At 32.9% G+C, this 22900-nt stretch overlaps 1 pseudogene; it reads right to left on the bottom strand.

Moving 5' to 3' along the window:
• Positions 1-3745: 3745 nt before the first annotated feature.
• On the bottom strand, positions 3746-17810 carry LOC136388120 (ubiquitin-conjugating enzyme E2 E3 pseudogene; annotated as a pseudogene).
• Between the last annotated feature and the right edge of the window lie 5090 nt (positions 17811-22900).

Genomic DNA, 22900 nt, shown 5'->3' with positions numbered 1-22900 from the left:
GAGTGTCCTCCTAATAGGCCAAGGTTACAAGTTCAACCCCCTGTCAGGGCACATACAAGAATCAACCAATGAATACCTAAGTGGGACAAAAAATCAGTTGATCTTTCTTCTCTTTCTCCTCTTTTCTAACATCAATAAATAATTTTTAAAATAATATGTACAATAGATAAAATTTCTCTATAACACTCAAGTGCAAGAAGATTCACATTGGTATATTTTCAGAATTACATTGAATTAAATATATCTTTAGCAGCCTCTCAGAGATAGCACACCATCAAACTTAAGTAATTCTTTTCCTCAGGCTCTAAAATAAACTTGGTGCCAGTAATTAAGGATGAACATGTTAATAGATCATCTTTATTGTGATTTTACCTGTTCAAAACAAAGCAAAGCAAAACATGCAACAGCAATAACAAAACTTCTTTTCAGTCTTTAAAAATATATCTAAAATATCTTTTATTTATAGCCTCAAGTAATCCATTCCAGTGTCTTAAGCTGTAGTCATACCAACCAAAATGGTCCTGGCCTCCACGCTCTGAAATCTCCAGGCACAGGGCAGCTATTTTTAGACCTGCTAAATTAGTTAAGATTCCAAGCAAGACCCTGAAATGAGTCAAACATCCCGCATTAACTCCCTCAGGTAATCAATTCCAAGTTACTCTCTTTTGATTAATAGACTAATATGTGTGTCATAAAAATGGTAGTGTATGTGCATCATAAAAAGCTTAGCTGCATCTGTTCAAATCTCTTGTCTTGGGTTGCTTTTTAAATTTTTATTTCTTTGTTTTTTTGTTTGTGGCACCTCCTAATAGCTAGGAAGCTATTATGCTTTGATAAACCCAAACTAAATGCAGAAGTTAGAATTAGATTCTCTGCTAAATATCTCAACTGAGGTCCCAAACAATAGTCAGCTCCTGCCAGCCATGCAATTTAACTCTTATGGTTCAGGGGAGTTAGGGTCACTATATTTCAGCTACCATCTGACCAACCACATGAAAAACCTCAGTCAAGAACAATTTAACTGAATTTGGTCAAGAAATTACACTCCTCTGTTTCTATTGTATGGCTTCTTTGTGAACTGTTACAGATATATGCCATGATTTATGGCTCCATTTATTCCACCCTGTGTAAATGATCTTTCATTAAAATTTGTATAGCATAAATATTAATATAATCATTACAAGATTCAGAATACAGATAACATAAACAACTTTTAAGAATAAGACATATATTTTTAAAAATAACACGATGTAATGTGAATATAAATGGTCATATAAAACAAATGCTGAAATGAACATTTCTGTGTATTTTCAGCAGGACATTATTAGTACAGATGAGATCATAAGAGACGCATTTATTATTCTTTTGTTGTATTCAACTCAATGTATTTTAAAAATACTTTTGGCTTCAATTAAAATGCTTTGCATATATTTTCTACAGAGTGAAATATAAAATTGAATATATTGGTACATGATTCTAAATAATGCCTTTAAGATTATCAAGGTGAACCAAACATAAATTAATAATTAAAGAAGCAACATAATAATTAACTGGGAAAGAATGTAGTTATAACAATTTAAGCTGAAATAGGTTAATTGTAACATGTTAATTTCATTAATTTTAATTTGAAGAAAATATATTTGGGTTCTAAGTTCATTTACTTCTTTGTTTTTACTCAAAAGGAACTTATCTGATAATTTAAGATTTGAATATTTTTACTATTTATCCTGGGTTCATGTACCTATTTAAAGATTGTCTGTAACCAGTTCACAAACACGCAGTATCACTATCATAATTTACTGAAAAAGGAACTCTAAATAATTACAATTTTTAAGTACTAAGAGGAAGTAGCAGAAATAATGTTCTAGAATCTTTCATGTTTGCTAATAGGCTTTACTGATTTTTCAGAAGTTCTTCCCACAGTAGTGTATTGATTTTATTTAAGGCATTTGTCTTTAGTTTGTTTAAATCTGTAGCTCATTGTAATTTAATTAAAGACACTGTCTTTAAAATATTTGATCTTCTAGAAAGGATATATAAGAGGTAGATTTGATGCATAATATAAAAACTAGCTTTTTTGTGATTATGAATAATGTTTCAATGAGGAATTTCATTTAACATTTTCATTTAAAAATAAGTGTTCCCTATTAACCTTGAAAAGTGGATTAAATTAAAATTAAATATTTCTTAATCATTATACATTTTATTACAACATTAATTAGAAAGGCTCTCATAGTTCAAAACCAATAGATTTTAGAAATAAACCTATAATATTCAGCTTAGTTTTTTTGTGACTTGTGTATGAGTTCATCGAATTTTGCTTCCAAAGCACTGAAGTAGGCATGCCAGTTTCTGAGACTAAGCATACATTTTTTTTATTTGTTTATAATTAAAATCTAAAGTTTTTGTGAAAAAAAATAAAATTGCAATGTCACACTAAAAAGCAAACCAAGAGGGTATGATAACATGTTAAAAAATATGAGATGTTTATATAAAAAGAGGAATGCTGATCAGCTTATTTATTAATCAGGACAGTATGTCCACCTATGAGAATAGGCAGTAGATATAAACAAAAGCAGTATCTTTTCTTGTCCAAACAGCTAAAGAGCAGCTTTTGAAAGGGCTGGTTACTGCATTACAACATTAGTAAGGTAAGGTGTGGGGGAGAGAAAAGATACTGAGAGCCAAACTATTTCTACTGATTTGACCAAAATTATCATTTTATTGTATGCTTCAACATCAGCACTGTTTAGGTTTCTCACATTAGCTATTTATAAAATTCAAGTTAGAAGTTTTGAAAATCTGATAATAGAGTTGGAGATCATTATACTTTGAAAAAGAAATTTTAATTGGTTAAAATATATACATAATTAGAAAAAATTAATTTTTTTAAAAAGTTGAGATGGAAAAGTAATACCCATAATATATTCAACAGAATATCAGTATGTAGAACACATAAGAGTAACACCAACTATAAAGAAAAGTGTGCTTTTTAATTTGGTTAATTTTTGGTTAATATATACCTAGATATATTTTAAATATAAAAATATATTGAAAAAACAAAAAGAAAGCAAATATGTACATATTTGACTTAGTATTACAAAACCTTTTCTCTGGTGAATATTCATTAAGACCTCTATATTGTGTTCTAAAAATATATATATATTTAATAACTTATTACCAGTATGCATATATAAATGATTTTTTTTTCAGGAGGAAGACTATTGTGTTTGATAATACATCAGGTGCTCTCTGAGCTACAAAAGGTAAAAGGAAATCCTTTTATTACAAACTGGCAAAGGTAAGCAGTAAAACATTTTTTACAGCAGCATTAACCACATACTCAGAAATAGATATGAGTTTAATACAAATGACATAGTCCCTAGTCATCTACGGCTACTTTTAGAACTTCACAAAGATAATTAATTTGTCTAAAATGCACTATTCTATCTGGTAGACTTCAGGACCTGTATGTATCCTTAGTATATCACAAAATACATTTTGATATTCCAAAGAAGCAGGACTACCAAGTATGCATTAAAACATCAATAATCTACAGCTATAAAGTTCAACTCTTGATAGCATTTACCTTTTTGGGTAGTCTCTCAGTCTCCAAAAGCTAAAAGCAGAGAATAGAAACAGTGTAACATACACACAGAAGTTCATGTTGTAAAAGCTATAAAGATTTGCAGCACAGCGAGAGATGCCTCCTGCTCCTTCACAGGGCATATAAATTATGCTGGAATTATGTCAAGTATCTCTTGGTCTACTGTCTGGCTATCTTGTCATGTTCTGCTCTGTTGGTCAAATACTGAGTGGCTATGCTTCCAAACAGGATCTGCAGGGTTGCAGTCTTGTCAAAAGAGAATAAATCGACAGCAAACCTTGGAAATAGTCAAAGTAGGACTCTAGTTGTCTTTAAGACTGTCCAGACAGATGACTCCCTGTTGACGTTTCAGTGGTTGATTCTAGTGTGGAAAGTAACCTTTCGTGGTTTAAATAGATAATCAGATGAAAATGTGATAATCCAGCAAAAACATATCACCTTCACATACAGAACCTGATCATCCATACACTGTTGCTAGCAGAAGGATCAAGGGTTATTTCAGCTAGCTTCTCCTGAATTCTTTTAGCACTGCTGGGTGATTTAGCAGTGGTTTTGCTAGAGTTTGGTATTTTCCTTCCGCTTGTGACAGGCTTTCTTTCTTCGTGTTCCTCAGGCTCTGGAGCAGCTGGGTCTCTCTGGCCTGCATCTGAACTACCACTGCTGGTGCTGGGGTTTTCATCATTGTACCTTTGTCTATCATTGTTATCTTTTTTTTTTAAAGACTTTATTCAATTTTTAGAGAGGGGAGAGAGAAAGAGATAGAGAAGGGGAGAGAAGCAGGAAGCATCAACTCCCATATGTGCCATGACCAGGCAAGCCCAGGGTTTCCAACGGCGACCTCAGAGTTCCAGGTCAATGCTTAATCCCATTGCACCACCACAGGTCAGGCTGTTATTGGGCATCTTGATGAAGTTATTACTTTGAAAACTCAGCTGCTTGGCTGTCCAGCTTGCGTACTGCTAGGGTGTGGACAATGATTTCTTAAGGACAGTACTCTTCTGTGTCAAACTTTCATTTGTCTACTACAAAATAAGTATTTAAGTATGCTCTTATTGTTTGCTTGATAAGACACATGGCATGCTGTTAGCTATGTGATATAGGTATAAGTTTCAAAATATGAATATTATAATAAAAATATTCATAGTATGTAACTTATTATAGCAAGGCCTACATAATCGTGATACACATAGAGACTAAGAAATTATATAAAATTTAATATTATTTAAAATTTTAGATATTTGAAAGATTATGAAAGGCTTACTAGGAATATATAAAATAGTATCAGGCACAAACTATCCAGTACCACTTTGAGATATATTTAAAAGGATAGAAATACAAAGCCTATATATTAATACTTTATCCATATCCAGCTTTAGTCAGTTACTTTATAAGATATAGTTCATATGGTCACACTGCCAACCATCTAGGAATGAGATTAAAAAAAATGATCCAACTTAGTTATTATCGTGAAAGTTGAAAGAAATTTGATTTGGTGATAAAATTGGAATAGAATGCCATGCAATGGTAAGAACCAAAATTAGTTTCTAAGAATCAAGCATATTTAGGAAAATATGTGAAGAGAGAGTTGAACCTTGTTAAAACAGAAAAACATTTAAAACATGAGATGTAATGTAGAAAGATATTGGTAATTTCTATTGCAAAATGGTCTTGAGTCAATTTAGAAAGTTTACGTCTGGATTCTCGTCTTTTACTAGCCAAACTAGAAATTGTTTATTTTTGACCTGTGCTATATTAGTGCCTATTTCATAAATTTTAATCTATATTGCTGATAATTCATAGTTTTTCCATAAGTAATTATTTAAAATTAACACTTTATTATACTCAAAATCAAAGAATAAATTGAGGATTAATTCAATAAATATAAATTGTTATTTTCTAATATTATTGAATTTCTAATTATTTACTTGTTCAGTTTTAACCATATGAAATTTAAAAAAAAAGTTTTGAAACTATTTCAATTATTATAATTTTCTAATTACATGATTTTAACATATTTCCACAAAATTTTAACAATATATATTAAAAAATATTTGAGTTATGTAAACATTTATCATCACCAAGCTTCAAGAGATTTCTTATACTAGTGACATAATGTTTAGTACTTAGTTGTATTTTTCCATTAGGTAAATATATTAAGAACTTAATTTTTCAGAATCATTTCTACTCCTTCCTATCATATGCAAATGTTAATTAAGGAGAAATCATTTATTGTTTTTTAGTTTCAATATTGCACTTTGTATTGCACAATCTATAATACCATGTAATTAAAGTAATGTTTGTGTGGCAGAAAATATAAATATATTCAAAAATTTTTTTTTAGATTTTTTTAATTCATTTTAGAGGAATGAGAGAGAGAAGGGGGGAGGAGCAGGAAGCATCAACTCCCATATGTGCCTTGACCAGGCAAGCCTAGGCTTTCAAACTGGCAACATCAGCATTCCAGGTCAACATTTTATCCACTGCATCACCACAGGTCAGGCCAGAAAATGTAAATATTAATAATATATTTTTACAGCCTTTAAAATTTCAATCATAAGTAGCATGGGGTGAAAAACATCTCAGTATGAGAGGATGAATTATTTTTGCTGGGTTGTGATTTGCTGAATCATTCTTGGTTGGCTTTTAAGAAGTTGTTAATGCATTTGAAATATTATAATTCATAGATCCAGTGATTGTTTTTAAAGGATTGTACTTTTGGGTTTCTATAGATATTTGACATTTTTCTCATGCATAAGCACTTTGGAAAATAAAATTATGTAGTTATATAAATTTACCCACAAACGTTACCACAGTTACTTTTAACATGGATTTCAACTTAAAATAATGAGATAATATATTTATATTACCCTTAAGTTAAGTATTGAACTCAAGGTTAATTTCCTAAACTGATTTTTTAAAATCCAACATCTATGTAAGTTTTGAGCCAAAACACAATTTATGGGAAATTTTAACATGAACATGAATAGAATTCATTTTTTGTTTTACTTAGTGTGAATATTTACATATTTCTCTAATGAAATTGTTTTGTAATTGTGTGTGCTTCTACAGATTCCTAGTAAATGTTACCTATTATTAAAAATATTCACAATCTTCCAAAATTTGAACAGTTCTGAAACCCAAAGCATATTTGTCTGTAGAGCTCACATAAAATATTGTGTCTCTATATTAAAATAAAAGAGCAGTTATACAGCAAATAGACTTTATATATTGCATTAGTTAATGCAATGCTTGAAATATTATAATTCATAGATCCAATGATTGTTTTTAAAGGACTGTACTTTTGGGTTTCTATAGATATTTGACATTTTGCTCATGCATAAGCACTTTGGAAAATAAAATTATGTAGTTATATAAATTTATTTGTACAAATAACTTCTTAAATTTGATAATTTAAAGACAAGGACTTGATCTCTGTCGTCATAACTTAAGCAAAAACCCTAATGTCACAGCGTGCTACTGGAGTCTAGGATGTTTGCTATGGATTGGTCAACCCCCAGGTCTCATTATTATCAGCCGTTGCAATGGAATAGACTGTGTGAAGGAGAAAGGATTTCCAAAAGCTTTTTCCTATAAATAATATTGATCAATTTTATGTCTTTTATAGTTGAAAACTAACTGCATGGCCACTGTATATGTTAGAGGAAATAAGAATATAGTCTGTGATTGGACAGTCCCTTTTGAGAGATATAGCTCTTTGATGAAAGGTTGAACAGAGACTAGACAAATACACAGAGAGAGAAATTAAGTTAGTGTTTGTCAGGGTCTTGAAGGGAGGTGGGAGAGTGACATATAATGGGTATGACCTTGTAATTGACTATATTAATATTTTTGTGGTCAGGAAAATATCCTGGAATTAGACAATGGTGATGGTTGTATAACCTGGCAAATACACTAAAAATCACTAACTACTAAGTTGTTTACTTTAAAAAGATGGACTTTATGATATGTAAATTATGTTGCAATAAACTGATATTCTTTTTAAAAGTGCTCTTAGAAAGTTTCTTGAAGAAAATTTATTATCATACTTATTTCTTATTTTGCCAATTAGTACATGAAATTTTATTAGGCATATAACAAACTATAAACATTTAAAAATTAGTGATTAAAATACCTCTAGAAAAGGGAATTTGTTGACCTTTTATATGACCTTTATATAGTGTTCAGTGTAGGTAGAATTTTTATGCCTGTGTACATCCTTATACAGTATATTTGTTTTTTATTCCTTCTGTATCATCAAGTTCATCGTTGTGATGATCTTAATTCCAAAGTTTTGGGCCATTGCAAGGTTTCATAAAAGTTTGCTACTCTCCATATGAATTATGTAATTTATTCCTGAGAAGCTCTATTTGACATAGATTGACTTATTATACGAGCATTTTAGATCAGCAAACTGTAGATTTGGGTTTTTAAGCAAGTTACCAAAGGTCAGCCAGAGAGTTTATAGGGGAGCCAGTACTTAAAGGTGAATTTGATACCACAACATAAGTCCTGAAAATTCTTCCTATATTGCCTACAAAATAAATTAAATAATACAGAACATGTGAGACATAATGGCACACAGAGACATTTCTGTAGACTACTAATTTTGCAATATTTAATTTTTAAGTTTATCTTTTAATTTAAATGCATTCTTATTCTTCAGAAACATAATATTAGCTATCTTGCTAAGTTATCTTTTGCCCACTTATTAAATATATTTTCAGAAACAGTTATCAGCAAAAAATTATGTTCCTTTTATAAATACTGAACTGCTTAAACAGCATGTCTCCAAAATTTCAACCAATTTAAAATTACCAGTCCAATATAAGTTAAAGTTATAAACAAGTGTCTCTGAGTTACTGAAATAAATAATGGTTATTTCGTCTGGTTTTAATCAGCAGTGTCGGTGACAGTGTTAAAAATGCAACTTCTAATTCAGTCAAAAGTTATCATTAAAAATCTTGCAGCCAGCAAAAAGGAGAAAATGCAATTAAAGATTGCTAAAAATAGTTTTCAGAGGATATCTTTCTAATTCATTTCAATAAGACAAGGAAGGCACTGTACATTGGTTTTTGTCTTATTTTAGAAACAATTTATTGTAGAGAGCATAGTTTTAAGAAAAAAAGTCAAGAAATATGTGATCTCCCATGAATAACAAGTCAATTTCTCCTAAGTTCTTTTGGAATGTGGAATAATTTTCTTCTCCAATTTAATATTCAGCAAAGAGTTATTTCTGAAATATGTAATACATACATATAATTCCCAGAAATACTAAAGTTTGGTGATTTTCTTGGCAACCAATGAAGGAAAGCAGTATTAGCTTCTCAACTCAAAAGAATTTTGCTCAAATATAGTCAAATTACTACAAACTGGGTGAGTTGGAAAGATGCCATGACTCAGATTTAAGACATAAAAGTAGTAAATTTGCTACACATGGGACTCAATTGCAATATCACCTGTGTATGACTAAGCATTTTGCCTTCATTTTATTTTGTCAATCTTATTTTCATATTATTGCAATGTGGTTATTGACATGTCTGCATAAACCTGTTTAGATATCTTTCTGATTATTCCATAAATCAAACTCCTCAAACAGAAAGTATAGAATTTTGGGAGCAAATAACATAAAAGATTTTAAAGCTTTTAATAAAAACTGTGAAGTTGTTCTAAAACTTCCATACTGATTTGCATTCTGTTCTTCAGTGTATGCAAATTTCTGTTTCATCACAATACTGCTAAAATTTGGTGTGAATGTTAGCCACTTTGATAAGTTCCTAACATCCTTTCTTATTCTTTTCATAGCTATGCCTTTGAATTCTACAAGACTACGACTTTTGTTTGTATTGTACAATTTCATTAATAGATTGGTACAAATTGTTTCTTTTCCTGTTTGTTTGGCTACTGACTATAATAGAAGGATATATGTGTTGGTGTTAGAGAGTTATCAGTTTAAATCCCAACTCAATTATTAATAAATGTCCTTGAACATAATAACTCATGCCACTGGAGCTTTAATACCACATCAGATAATAGGGTTGGTAAGGGCAAAAAAAAAGATACTAAACTCAATAAGAGGTACAAACTTAGATTTATAAAATAAATATGTCACCAGGATATAACGTGTGCATAGACAAAAAGTCAATAATATTGTAATAACTTTGTGTGGTGACAGATGGGTACTAGGCTTATGGTAGTGATCAACATCATAGAGTATATCAATGTTGAATCAATATATAGTAGACCTGAATCTAATATAATATAGTATGCAAAATATACTCTACTTAAAAAATTTTAAAATCACTAGAATATATCCAAGTAGTTATGGATGCTTCTTATAGTATAAAATAAAACAGTTTAAAGATGCAAATATGTTTGCCTTAATAAACAAGGGCTATTATTTACTTCTATAAATACTTAGCATTGGGAGATGAGAAGTGTTTTGCAAAAGAGCTGGATAAAAAGAAAACAAGAATGAGGGTTTAAAATGACTCTCCTGCCTGACCTGGTGGTGGCGCAGTGGATAGAGCATCGGACTGGGATGCGGAAGGACCCAGGTTTGAGACCCCGAGGTCGCCAGCTTGAGTGCGGGCTCATCTGGTTTGAGTGAGGCTCACGAGCTTGGACCCAAGGTCGCTGGCTCCAGCAAGGGGTTGCTCGGTCTGCTGAAGGCCCACGGTCAAGGCACATGTGCGAAAGCAATCCATGAACAACTAAGGTGTTGCAACGCGCAATGAAAAACTAATGATTGATGCTTCTCATCTCTCTCCATTCCTGTCTGTCTGTCCCTGTCTATCCCTCTCTCTGACTCACTCTCTGTCTCTGTAAAAAAAATAAAATAAAATAAAATAATAAAATGACTTAAACTGATCTAAAGAGACAAATGAGAATCAGTTATAACAGAACAGTTCCAGAGACTCCTTATGTAACTGGGCATAAGTAGCATTGCTCTAGGAGGTTAGTGATGTGTGGGGAAGAGTGTAAGGCAAAATCTTTTCCATGACTTTGCATGGAACACAGCACGTCTCTAGGCTCAAACGATATTTGGGATCAATCAAAAATTCTAACCATTGCATAAATATTTGACTTTCATAATGGGTTGTAGCAATAAAAAAATTATTCAATGTGTGGTAGGAAGAGACAGGGATGAATAGCTATGAAATGATGACCGTGGCTTACAGGGTACAGCTTTGACCTATGGAAATTCTCGAAAATAATCACAGAAGGGGGCAGAGACCTGCTCTTATGCTGGAGGAACTATTGAGCTAGCAGAAATTCAGGTTACAAAGATTTTTTAAAAAGAAATTATGTATTAAAAATTATTTATCCTTTCCTTTGTATGCTGTTATACTCTCCACCTTCAAAGCTAAGAGAAATATTCAGTTATATTTTCTTTCAATGTATCTGTAGCTTTATTCATGTATGTTCAATGTGTGACTTATGTAGAATTTAATTCATTAAAAGGAGAAAAGCAGTAAACTACAGTTGAAAAATCAGGAGGAATATGACTTCAAAAAGAACTCTCCAAGAATGATCTTTACTTTACTTGGACAGGACATCTCATGTCATCAGGAGGTGAATCAACATAAAATGACAGAATGATTAACAATGGGACCAAGCAGATATGTCAATGTCCTGGATTGGTGATATCTTGGAGAGACAGGTAAGCATCATATCTAAAAGATTATCCACAGTAGCTTCCTGTTTCTGATCCCGCCTATGTCCATTTTATTTATTTTTAAAAAAATTTTTTTTTAGTTTTTTATTTATTCATTTTTTTTTAGAGAGGAGAGGGAGAGACAGGGAGAGAGAGAGAGAGAGAGAGAGAGGAGAGACAGAGAGAGAGAGAAGGGGGGAGGAGCTTGAAGCATCAACTCCCATATGTGCCTTGACCAGACAAGCCCAGAGTTTCGAACCGGCGACCTCAGCATTTCCAGGTCGATGCTTTATCCACTACGCCACCACAGGTCAGGCCCTATGTCCATTTTAGTCAAGACAACATGCTCTGCTCACCCAGCCAGTGAAACTACATCTGTAATTAATGTATCAAACAGAAAAGTTATTAATGAAAGTTAGTACAAGCTGATATTTCTCTGTCAAACCTTTTCCTCTCATAGTGTTTTTTATCTCACTTAATGACTATCTATGATTCCTTTTCTTCCTCCACGTTCTACATTCAATCACATCAGCAAATACTGTAGGTTCTATCTTCAAAGTATAATAGAATTTGACCATTCCTCACCACTTTGACCCCACCTTGTCCAGGCTACTATAATAACCTTTAATTCTGTCTCTTTCCTAGACCTTTACATAATTCCATTCTACTCAACACAATTAGAGTGGTCCTTCCATAATGCAAGCCACATCAGTGTATTCCCCTGCTCTAGCCCTCTAATGACTCTCTGTCTCACAGAGGATAAAATCTAAATTCTTTAAACCACCTAGGCATCCATCCAGGATCTGACCTGGGTCTTCATCTTTGATTCTTATACCAAGATGCTGGCCAAATTTTATCTTCTCAGTGAACCAACCCATCTTTTTCTATGTCATTCAAAACTGAATGCCCTTCTTTGGCCACAGACCCCCCACTCCTCCTGCTTGCTTCATTTTATTTCATACTGACTCTATTTAAGCCATTTCTCTCTGAATCATCTGTCTGATTCTAACTGAACAAAATTGTATGGGCAAGAATTCTTTGTTCTGTGCTGCACTTCTGGTGTGTAGAACAGTGTTTTGACATTAAATTAGATTCAATAAGTAGTTGTTAAATGAAAAATAATAATAACTCATACTTTCATAGCTGTTAATATAATCTAGGCCTTGTAAATTTTACAGGTGTTAACTCAAGTAAAATTAATGAATATTTTGAATCAGTGAATCAATGAATAAATATTTTTGTGCATTTTAAGATTTAATCAAATTGTAAGACCTCAGTATCTGAAATTATATATCATCCTTCATGTTATAAATATGAATGAGACCTTGTTTCATTAATGTATAAACATATTATTTTAATTATTAGTCCAGATACAAGTACCTTGTTAGTACTATTCACTAGAGGAATGTTTTATTTCAATATAAGTATATATTTCAAAGTAAATGAATGTGTAATGTTATTATAACACATTTCCTTCTGACTCTGTAACAAAAACAAACATTACAGTTACATGTACATCATGACCCTTACTAGAGACACATAAAATTGAAGCAGTCACTGTCTGAACCTCTAATGATCACCATGGCAGAGAGAAGGGGAAATTGGAGAAAGATATACTTTATCTTAAAGTTTAAGTCAGAACATGTCACAGATCATTGGATTCACATGCCATCATCAGAGCAAGTAATGTGGTCTAATCTGACTTCAGGCTGGTGAAGAAGTACCATCCTGTCATGTTCCCAGAGGTAGAAGGGGCAGACTACTACCCCTTCTAATGCTAATGCTAATGATTGAGCTAGTGCTCAATGCTAATAATTACAACAAAAGATATTTTCCAACCAAATAAAAAACTTTAACTTATTTATAATATTTTAAAAGATGAATTCATACCATCTCATTTTTACATAAACTTCACTTACTGAGTAATAATAATTATTGCAAAATAAGTTCCTATCACTTATTTTACTCAATCTATTAAATATATTAGTTGTTTTAAATGAGTGTGGGGACCAAAAAAACTATCACATCAATAGTATATTATGTTTAAAGCGTATGCCTCATTATTTTTAATGGCAATAAGTAGTAAGTTCAAGAGCTGGAAGGATTTGTTCAGCTGTTATATATTAGGTTGATGATAGGTATGAAATATTACATATTATATATTAAAATGTGCACTCAAAATATAGTCTAATTGTGTCATAATTACAGATTTTAGTATCATACTTTACAATTTTAGTTGACAGAGTTTATGGACTAACCACTCATTAATAACTAGTTTTGCTTGAACATTTAAAATATAATGCTTGGTTTTAAGTTTTATATAATATTCAAAATAATAATGATATTTCTTTTTTTTTTTAATTTTATTTATTCATTTTTAGAGAGGAGAGAGACAGAGAAAGAGAAGGGGGGAGGAGCTGGAAGCATCAACTCCCATATGTGCCTTGACCAGGCAAGCCCAGGGTTTCGAACCGGCGACCTCAGCATTTCCAGGTCGACGCTTTATTCACTGCGCCACCACAGGTCAGGCCATGATATTTCTTTTGGAGATAAATTTTCTGAGTTATAATTCTGTCATTATGAGAAAGGCAAGAAAAGCTATTAGTTGTTTTTTTTTTAAATAAAAAACTTACTGTTATTTACAGTGGAAATTGTATTTAAAAATTCAATTTTTGACATATTGAGATTTACTATGTGTTGGTCAAATAAGTTTGTAAATATGAGACATACGTTTGCTCGTTAATAGTTTGCATTGGGTTTGGGGGACAGACTGTAAGTAGGCAGGGTCGTTATAGCCTAAGGCTTAGTTTTAAGACTAAGCTTTTCCCCACACCCTTGACTGTTGCATGATAGGGGGTGGTGCACTATTATGAGGAATCTCATTTATGCCTCAGATAAGTAACTTTGTATCAGAGACTTCCTTGTTTGTATATTAGATTAAAGGTTTTGATATCTACACTATAAAATGGGGCAGAGGAGCCCATACAGGAGGAGAGCAGAGAAAGGCCATGTGGAGGAGAGGAGAAGCAACCAAGATGGTGGAGTGCTGAAGGAGAAGCCAGTTTGTGCAGGGAGAAGGAGATGGGGAACAGAGGTGAATAAGGCTTTGATTCTAGGAAACTCAGATAAGTCAGTGGCTTTGGGAGCCCTGAATGGAAAGAGAAGTCTTTTCCCACTGTATGTATTTCTTGCCCACTGGGTGCAAGCTAGGATAAAGATGATGGCCCACCAGTTCTTGGCTCCGTTGTTTCATTACTGTCTGTCCAAATCAAATGCAAACCTGCATGGGCCAGGCGGCTGTGATGGTGGCCACACCTTCTGGCTTTACAGTATATTAAAGTGTGTGACATTTTCTCTCTGATTCTTCATTTATTTATAAATGTCACTATGTTGATTAATTCTAAGGAGAAAATATATGGCATCTGATGAGACCCTATTTAAACAAATGATTGTTCTAAAACATATAGTCATACACAGGGATATTTTATTAATCACACTTTCATTTTTAAATGGATGGAAAAATGTATAGAAATTATTTTCAAATTAACCTCTCATTCATCAAAACTAATCTAGGAAGTCACAATACACATTTATATGTATTTACCATAATTATTTCAGCTTCTTTTAGATAAATTCCTTTTTACTTTGTTTTGATTTTAAAAAGTATGCTATATTATGTATTGGTGCATTTCTGATCCAACAACACTTATTGGTGTGTAAAAATGTTACTTAATAAATGTTTCTTCAGTAACCTTTTTAACATTTATTCCAGCAGGTTTTTAATGCAATAGGTAGAAAATAAAACAATTTATTCATTTGAAGTACCAAGGGCAATGAATGAAGAAATTAATGGTCAATGATTTACAATATAAATTGTATGTCATGTTAAAAAGAGAAACACAAAATAGGAATAGCGTGAATGTGAGCTATTAGGACAGAGTCAGCACCTGACTTAGACCAGTGGGGATCAGGTAATGACAAGGAAGCAAAAGATAAAATAATGTTTAAAGAATTGTAGGAAAACATTTTTGGAGAAGAAAAAAGTATGTGCAAATTAGTGAAGTTATGAGCAAGCATTGTTATTTTAATTTCTAATTTAAAAAGCTGAACCAGTTTAGAGGGAGCAGTGTGGAGAATCTATCCTTGGGAAATCCCTTTTGTTACTCAACCTTGATGGTATCTGTTCAACTCAAGAAGATTCCAAGGGCTGTATCTCTGGAGTACATAATAGCTGGGAGAGTTCTGTGTGTAACAGGTTCCTGACTTACTTGAGGAAACCAGAGCTGTTTAGTATACCTAACTAAAATACTCAAATTCTCTTTTTACTGGGATTTTTTTTTTGTTTTTTTTACAGAGACAGAGAGAAAGTCAGAGAGAGAGGGACAGACAGGGACTGACAGACAGGAACGGAGAGATGAGAAGCATCAATCATTAGTTTTTCATTGTGCATTGCGACACCTTAGTTGTTCATTGATTGCTTTCTCATATGTGCCCTGACCGCGGGCCTTCAGCAAACCGAGTAACCCCTTGCTCAAACCAGTGACCTTGGGTCCAAGCTGGTAAGTTTTGCTCAAACCAGATGATCCCGCGCTCAAGCTGGTGACCTCAGGGTCTCAAACCTGGGTCCTCGGCATCCCAGTCCGACGCTCTATCCACTGCACCACCGCCTGGTCAGGCTTTAGTGGGAATTTGAAATGGAAAAATGCGAGTCAATTTCAGATTTTTCTTCTCATTCACATGAATTCAAAAAGCAAACAAAGTCTCATTATGAAAGAGCACATAATAGGAAACAAAGAAAGAAAAATAAGAGATATTCTAAGATCTAGAGATTTTTGGGTACCTAGTCACTATCTTTTCCTGGGACCCTGTGCAGGCTGGACCACTTTACTTATGATAGTTCATTTAAATGTAACTTAAAAGTTGTAACAAAGCACATGAAACAGAGAAATTAAAAAAAAAAAAAAAAGAAATGAAAGGAAGAAAAAAAATAGACCAGGGGAAATTTTAAGACATGTATTTAAACTAAGAAAAAAATCTTACTTTCTCTCAAAGTGTATATTCAGGTCTGGAAAAAGCATTATTCATTATTTTCAATTACATCTACAAATTAATACAGTTAAGCACTCTGTATTCAGCCACCATGAAAGATTTATGATTTTTCCCAAGAGTTAATTTTATTTAATTCAAAGAGCTGACCTCCCTTAATTTATTTTCTGCATTTCATATCTTGAAACGTTAATTTAAAAAGTTAAACCACATTTAAACTATTGAGAGATAAAATAAATTACATGTGTAAGACAGAGTATAGGAAAAAAATAAAATGTAACAACCAAAAATTGTGGGTTTTTCAACAATGGCCAATATCAGGATTTAAAAAAGAATGAACTGGTTTTAAAATGGATGTATTGAAGACATGGTGTAACACACTCTGCATACATATGTCTTCAATATTTTTAAAGTTTAATACAACGGGTAATTATAATATAAATAACTATACCTAATGATGTCTATATTAAATATCTTTAAATAAAATACAACTAGATATAAACCAAAGGGAACAAAAAACAAAATTCAAAACAGTAAAGTAAAGGAATGAAAGTCTCTTCAAAAATGCTATGTCACAATTTTAACATATTTCAATATCTGACTTAGTCCATTTTCCCAGCGGATTTCTTTATGTCATTCTTTTGCAGAATAAAGCAAAAGTATTTCAGTTTTCTCTAATTGGCATTGATGGATAGCAATTTCTCAGTATAATATTTTTTTCTACAAAATAACTCATTAACCCAACATGTTCAGGCTATTGATTTCTCTGAAGTTAGAAACTATAAGTCATTTGAATTTTGTTTTCTATTGTAGATCTAAAATTTATATTACAAGATGTTATGAGACTACATTAAATTTTATAAAAACTATTTAGGTATATTTCTAAAATGAATTCTCTGTAAACATTTTGTGTGTGTGTGTGTGTGTGACAGATAGAGAGAGACAGAGAGAGTGACAGATAGGAACAGACAGATGAGAAGGGAGAGAGATGAGAAACATCAATTCTTTGTTGTGGCACCTTAGTTATTCATTGATTGCTTTCTCACATGTGCCTTGACCAAGGGGCCCCTGCTGAGCCAGTGACCCCTTGCTCAAGCCACCGACCTTGGGCCTCAAGCCTGTGACCTTTAAGCTCAAACCAGTGACCATGGGGTCATGTCTATGATCCCACACTCAAACCAGCAACACCACGCTCAAGCTGGTGAGCTCGCACTCAAGATGGATAAGCCCACACTCAAGCTGGCGACCTTAGGATTTTGAACCTTGGTCCTCTGTGTCTAAGTCCAACACTCTACCACTGTGCCACAGCCTGGTCAGGCTCTGTAAACATTGATGTGCTTTAAAATAGATAAAAGATTTACAACTCAGTTCTTTATTTTAATCTTATTTTGGCTTAAGTGTTCTCTATATCTTTTCATGGTGGATAGCTGATTTCTTTTTGTGCTATTAATATTGTATTGTCTCGATGTCCAAGAGTTTATCTGTTCACTTACCAAAGGACATCTTGGTTGCTTCAGAACTTTGACAATTATTTAAAAAGCTTCTGTAGTTATACATTTGCAGATTTCTGCATAAACTTGAGTTTTAAATTTTTTGGGGTGAATACCAAATAACACTATTGCTGGATTGTATGGCACAGATATGTTTAGTTTTGTAAGAAACTGCCAAACTGTCTTCCAAAATGTAGTATGAACTCTATATAGACCTTGTTAAGAATTGAAAAGAATTGAATACTTTCTATATTATTGTATGAGGCCAACATTATCCTGATTCTACTACCTCCACAGTGTTATAATTAAACAAAACAATACATTAATACATATTATAAAAATAGAGTAAAAAAACTATGAGTGCAAATTTATCAAGTCTAATCCAAAAATAAAACATAAAACTTTATTATGACCAAGTATGGTTTTTCATGAAAATGCAAATAAAAAATTCTAAAAATATTTAAAAACTTTATCATTATTTCAATGCACAGAAAACACATTTGACAAATGTAATCATCCAGCAGTAATAAAATTTCAGCAAAATAGAAATAAAAGAGAAAATTGCAAGCCATATGCAACATCTACAAAAAAAGGACACTTACAGACTACTCTTGATAAGAATGTAAATTGGTAAGAGCATATTGAAAAATAATTTGGCAGTTTCTTAAAAATTTAAGTGGATCTCTATCATATGTTCCAAATATTTTACTCCTAGATATTATTTACTCAAAAGAAATAGAAATATATGTCTATAATAAGATTTGTATGTAGGTGTTCAGAGCAGCTGTATTTCTCATAGGCAAAACTGAAAATAAACCAAATGGACAGTATGAGGTAAATGGATAAATAAACTTGAAGTACCCATACAATAGACTACTATTAACAATACAAAGAAATAGAATATTGATACGCTATAATATGGATCAAGTTTAGAATAACTTTGTTAAATAACACTGGGAAACACATTTTTTTTTCATTTTCTGTTGCACGAGGTTTTAGAACTGTATCTATATATTTCTGCATCTCTGATTCCAAATCTGAAACCCTTTTTTTGGTGCATGCTCAAGTTTTTATGCAATTTTAATTTATTTTTGTTACAGTTAATGGCATGCATTGGTTTTTAAATTGGAGTTCAAGGGCAACGACTCTTGGAATGAACATAACCACAAGGCAACTAATGTTTTACAAATATCACTTTTACATAATTGTAATTGTTTTTAAGTGCAAAAAAATTATTATCTGATAAAAACACCCTCTTATTTTAAGATTGAATCGTGGCTTCTTCGAGTAGGCGTAAATGTAAACATAGTCCTGACACCTTCTGTTATATATGTGGCTGTAACATACTTCAACGTCAAAGGCACAATATTTCATCATTTGTGACACGTGTATATATTGCCTATTTTCAAGTTCCCCTTGGCGAACAAGACAAGAATTGGGCTCCTCATATTGTGTTTCATGATTGTGAGGAAATGTTTCGTGACTGGACAAAAGGAAAACGCAAAGGAATGCGTTTTGGTATTCCCATGGTTTGGTGTGAACCTAAAGACCACAGCAGTGACTATTTCTGTTTGATCCATACAAAGTGCATCAGCAAGAAAAAATGGCATATGATCACATATCCTAATATTCCTTCAGCAATACAACCTATCCCACACTCTGAGACGCTCCCAGTTCCAGTTTTCAATGGTTTTATTTATTCTAATGACAAAGAATGTGAACATGGTGATCAAGTGTATTTTGATAAGATGCATGAGGAAATGGTTGTAGAATCTGAAGGGTCTTCTTCTGATGCCAAGCAGTCATTAACCCTTCAGCAGTTTGCCAATCCGAATTGAATGACTTAGTAAGAGATTTGGGCCTATCAAAGAAAGCAGCTGTGTTATTAACCTCCAGGCTTCAAGAAAAGAATGTACTTCACCAGTCAGCTAAAGTATCCCATTTCAGGAAGCATGAACAATTTTTTGTGGACTTTTTTTCTGAAGACAAACACTTTGTTTACTGTCATGATATCAGTAGTTTCCTCAACCAGCTAGGTATTACCACTTACAGTGCAACAGAATGGCAGCTATTTCTTGATAGCTCTAAATCGAGTCTGAAATGTGTTCTCCTACACAACGGTAATGTTAATGTAGCGGTTCCAATTGCTTATTCAACTCATCTGCGAGAAGTCTATACTGACATAAAAATTGTCCTTGACTTTCTGAAGTATGTGGAGAATAACTGGATTGTTTGTGTGGATCTTAAAATGGTAAATTTCCTGCTAGGACAACAGAGAGGTTTCACGAAGTATCCTTGTTTTCTGTGTCTGTGGGACAACCACGCTTGGGAGGAACACTGGACACAGAAGGAGTGGCTGAAACATGAAACTCTGAAAGTAGGGATGCAAAAAATTGTGAATGAACCTATAGTTAATCGAGACAGTATTATTTTTCCCCCATTCACATCAAACTTGGCTTAATGAAGCAGTTTGTTCAGGCTTTGAATAGAGAAAGTGAAGCTTTCAAGATATTATTTCTGCTTTTCCTGCCTTGTCTTCTGAGAAGATAAAAGCAGGTATATTCAATGGACCTCAAATTCGAATCCTCATGTGTGAACAAGAATTTGCCACGAAGATGAATAAGGAGGAGAAAGCAGCATGCCAGTCTTTTGTGGCAGTTGCAAAGAACTTCCTTGGCAACAAAAAAACAAAAAACTATGAACTTCTGGTTCAAAGGATGCTGTTGGCTTTCCGCGACATTGGATGTAACATGAACGTTAAGATTCACTTACTGGCCCTGGCCAGTTTGCTCAGTGGTAGAGTGCCGGCCTGGTGTGCGGAAGTCCCGGGTTCGATTCCCGGCCAAGGCACACAGAAGAAGCACCCATCTGCTTCTCCACCCCTCCCCCTCTCCTTCCTCTCTGTCTCTCTCTTCCCCTCCCGCAGCTGAGGCTCCATTGGAGCAAAGATGGCCCGGGCACTGGGGATGGCTCCTTGGCCTCTGCCCCAGGTGCTGGAGTGGCTCTGGTCGCAACAGAGCGACGCCCCAGAGGGGCAGAGCATTGCCCCCTGGTGGGCAGAGCGTCACCCACAGGGCGTGCCGGGTGGATCCCGGTCGGGCGCATGCGGGAGTCTGTCTGTCTCTCCCCGTTTCCAGCTTCAGAAAAATACAAAAAAAAAAAAAAAAAAAAAAAAAAAAAAAAAAAAAAAATTCACTTACTGAACAGTCACCTTGATAAGTTTCCTGAAAATCTTGGAGCTGTTAGTGATGAGCAGACTACTGCTGGAGCATCAAATGAGATTGTCCTCAACAAATACACACACGCAAGACCTACAAATTCAAATTTCTGCCTGAATAGAATTTAAATAAGTTTTGTGCAAATTTTATGATTAAAATAAGTGTTTTAATATGTTCTATTTTGAAATTGTAGACCAATTCTGATGTAATTATATCTTTTAGTGTATTAGTGTACTTACTGCATTATATAAATTATTATATTTTCATAAAGATGATGCCCAAGAAGACATTCCACTTCATTATGTTAAACTAAATGTTGAAAATTTTACAATAAGATAAAAACCTAAAAACTTAAATTTCAAAAAAACTGTAGCTTACAGAGAAAAACTAATGTCAGATTTGAGATCAGCACACTCGAATTAGGTATGAACAAGTGTTTTTGTGGATGCAACAAAAATTTTGTTCCCCAGTGATAGAATTGGGGGAAAAAAATCTATACATGCTATCAGTATCTAATCATGAAATTTAAGAAATTCTAAATGTAAGGCTGGGAAAGATGACAAAACTGCAATAAAAAATTATTTGGGCATGGTAGTTATGCTTATTTTCTTGACCATGGTTAGTTTCATAGGTATACACCTCTATCTGAAGTTATCAAACTGCACACAAAATATATGCACTTTTTTGTATGATGTTTATATTTACATAAGTATGTAAGCAATAAAAAAGTGTACTGTTGGTGGATAATATTAAACTTTCAAATGATAATTTTAGAAATAGTCTGATCTGAAAAATCTAGATGTTTTATGACAGAATGTTATTTGTAAGAAATATTTATCTCACCATTTTATAGTTTGTATTTTCTACTGAAGACCAGAAAACCTTCAAAGAAAGTACAACACTATATTTATAACATGCAAATATATTTCAGACAGATATATAAAACCTATGGCTCACTTATTCTTTAATAATAGGATCAACAAATATCTCTTTTTTACCAAGCTAAGAAAAAAATAAAGACTTATTTCGATTGAATACTGTGGTCAATTATGTGGAAAAAAACATGGTTTAGAAAACTATTAAAGTAGAATGAACGATAGTTTAAAAGACTAGCAGAAAGAGTTATGATTATAATAGTAAAAATGGGTTGAAAGTAAGAGCTAAACTCAAAATGCATAAGCAAACACAATAATAAATAGCCTCATAATGAAAAAAAGTACACAAAATCAGATAGACACACAATGCCTCACCAATATATGCAAATAAAAACTAATAGAAAAATGTTTGAGCCCTCATTTGGTGTTCATTAGGATTCTAGAACTAAACACTTTTAATGCCAGATTTTGTTATCACAGCTGCAGGCATATGGATTATAACTGTAATTTTTTCCCTGTGAGCCACAAATATTTTCCTTTCCCGATGTCTAAACTGTTTGGCAAACAGCAAGTTTGCATTTAACTGAAATTTCAGGAGATCTAACATCTAATCACTGGACAGAAAAAAAAGATTATGTTTTAAACTATTAAAATCTCCTGATTTTTCTCTATGTAGCACTGCTTATATATTTCCTTTTAGTTTAGACAGAAATAATTTTAAAAATCAGTGCTAAAGCAAGAAAATACTTGAAGTTTAATTTATTCAACTAGAATATCAAAGTATATTGGTGTGTTTCTGTTATACTGAAGTATAATATAATTGGGACTATATCTCAGATATAGGAACCATAACTCTCTTCTGTATCTATAGACTTTTTTGAATTCATTCCATCTCTCTCTCAGAAAAACCATACAGAATTTTTTTATCTTATGTTCATGCTACCTCAGATTAGAAATTGTTTTTCACTTTCCATATTTACCAGTCTGCATTTTAAATAACGTTTTAAACA

Source organism: Saccopteryx leptura, chromosome 1, assembly GCF_036850995.1.
Source record: "Saccopteryx leptura isolate mSacLep1 chromosome 1, mSacLep1_pri_phased_curated, whole genome shotgun sequence".
In the NCBI taxonomy this organism is placed as follows: Eukaryota; Metazoa; Chordata; class Mammalia; order Chiroptera; family Emballonuridae; genus Saccopteryx; species Saccopteryx leptura.
Note: the sequence above shows the minus strand (reverse complement) of the source record. Positions and strands in the feature narration are given on the sequence as shown.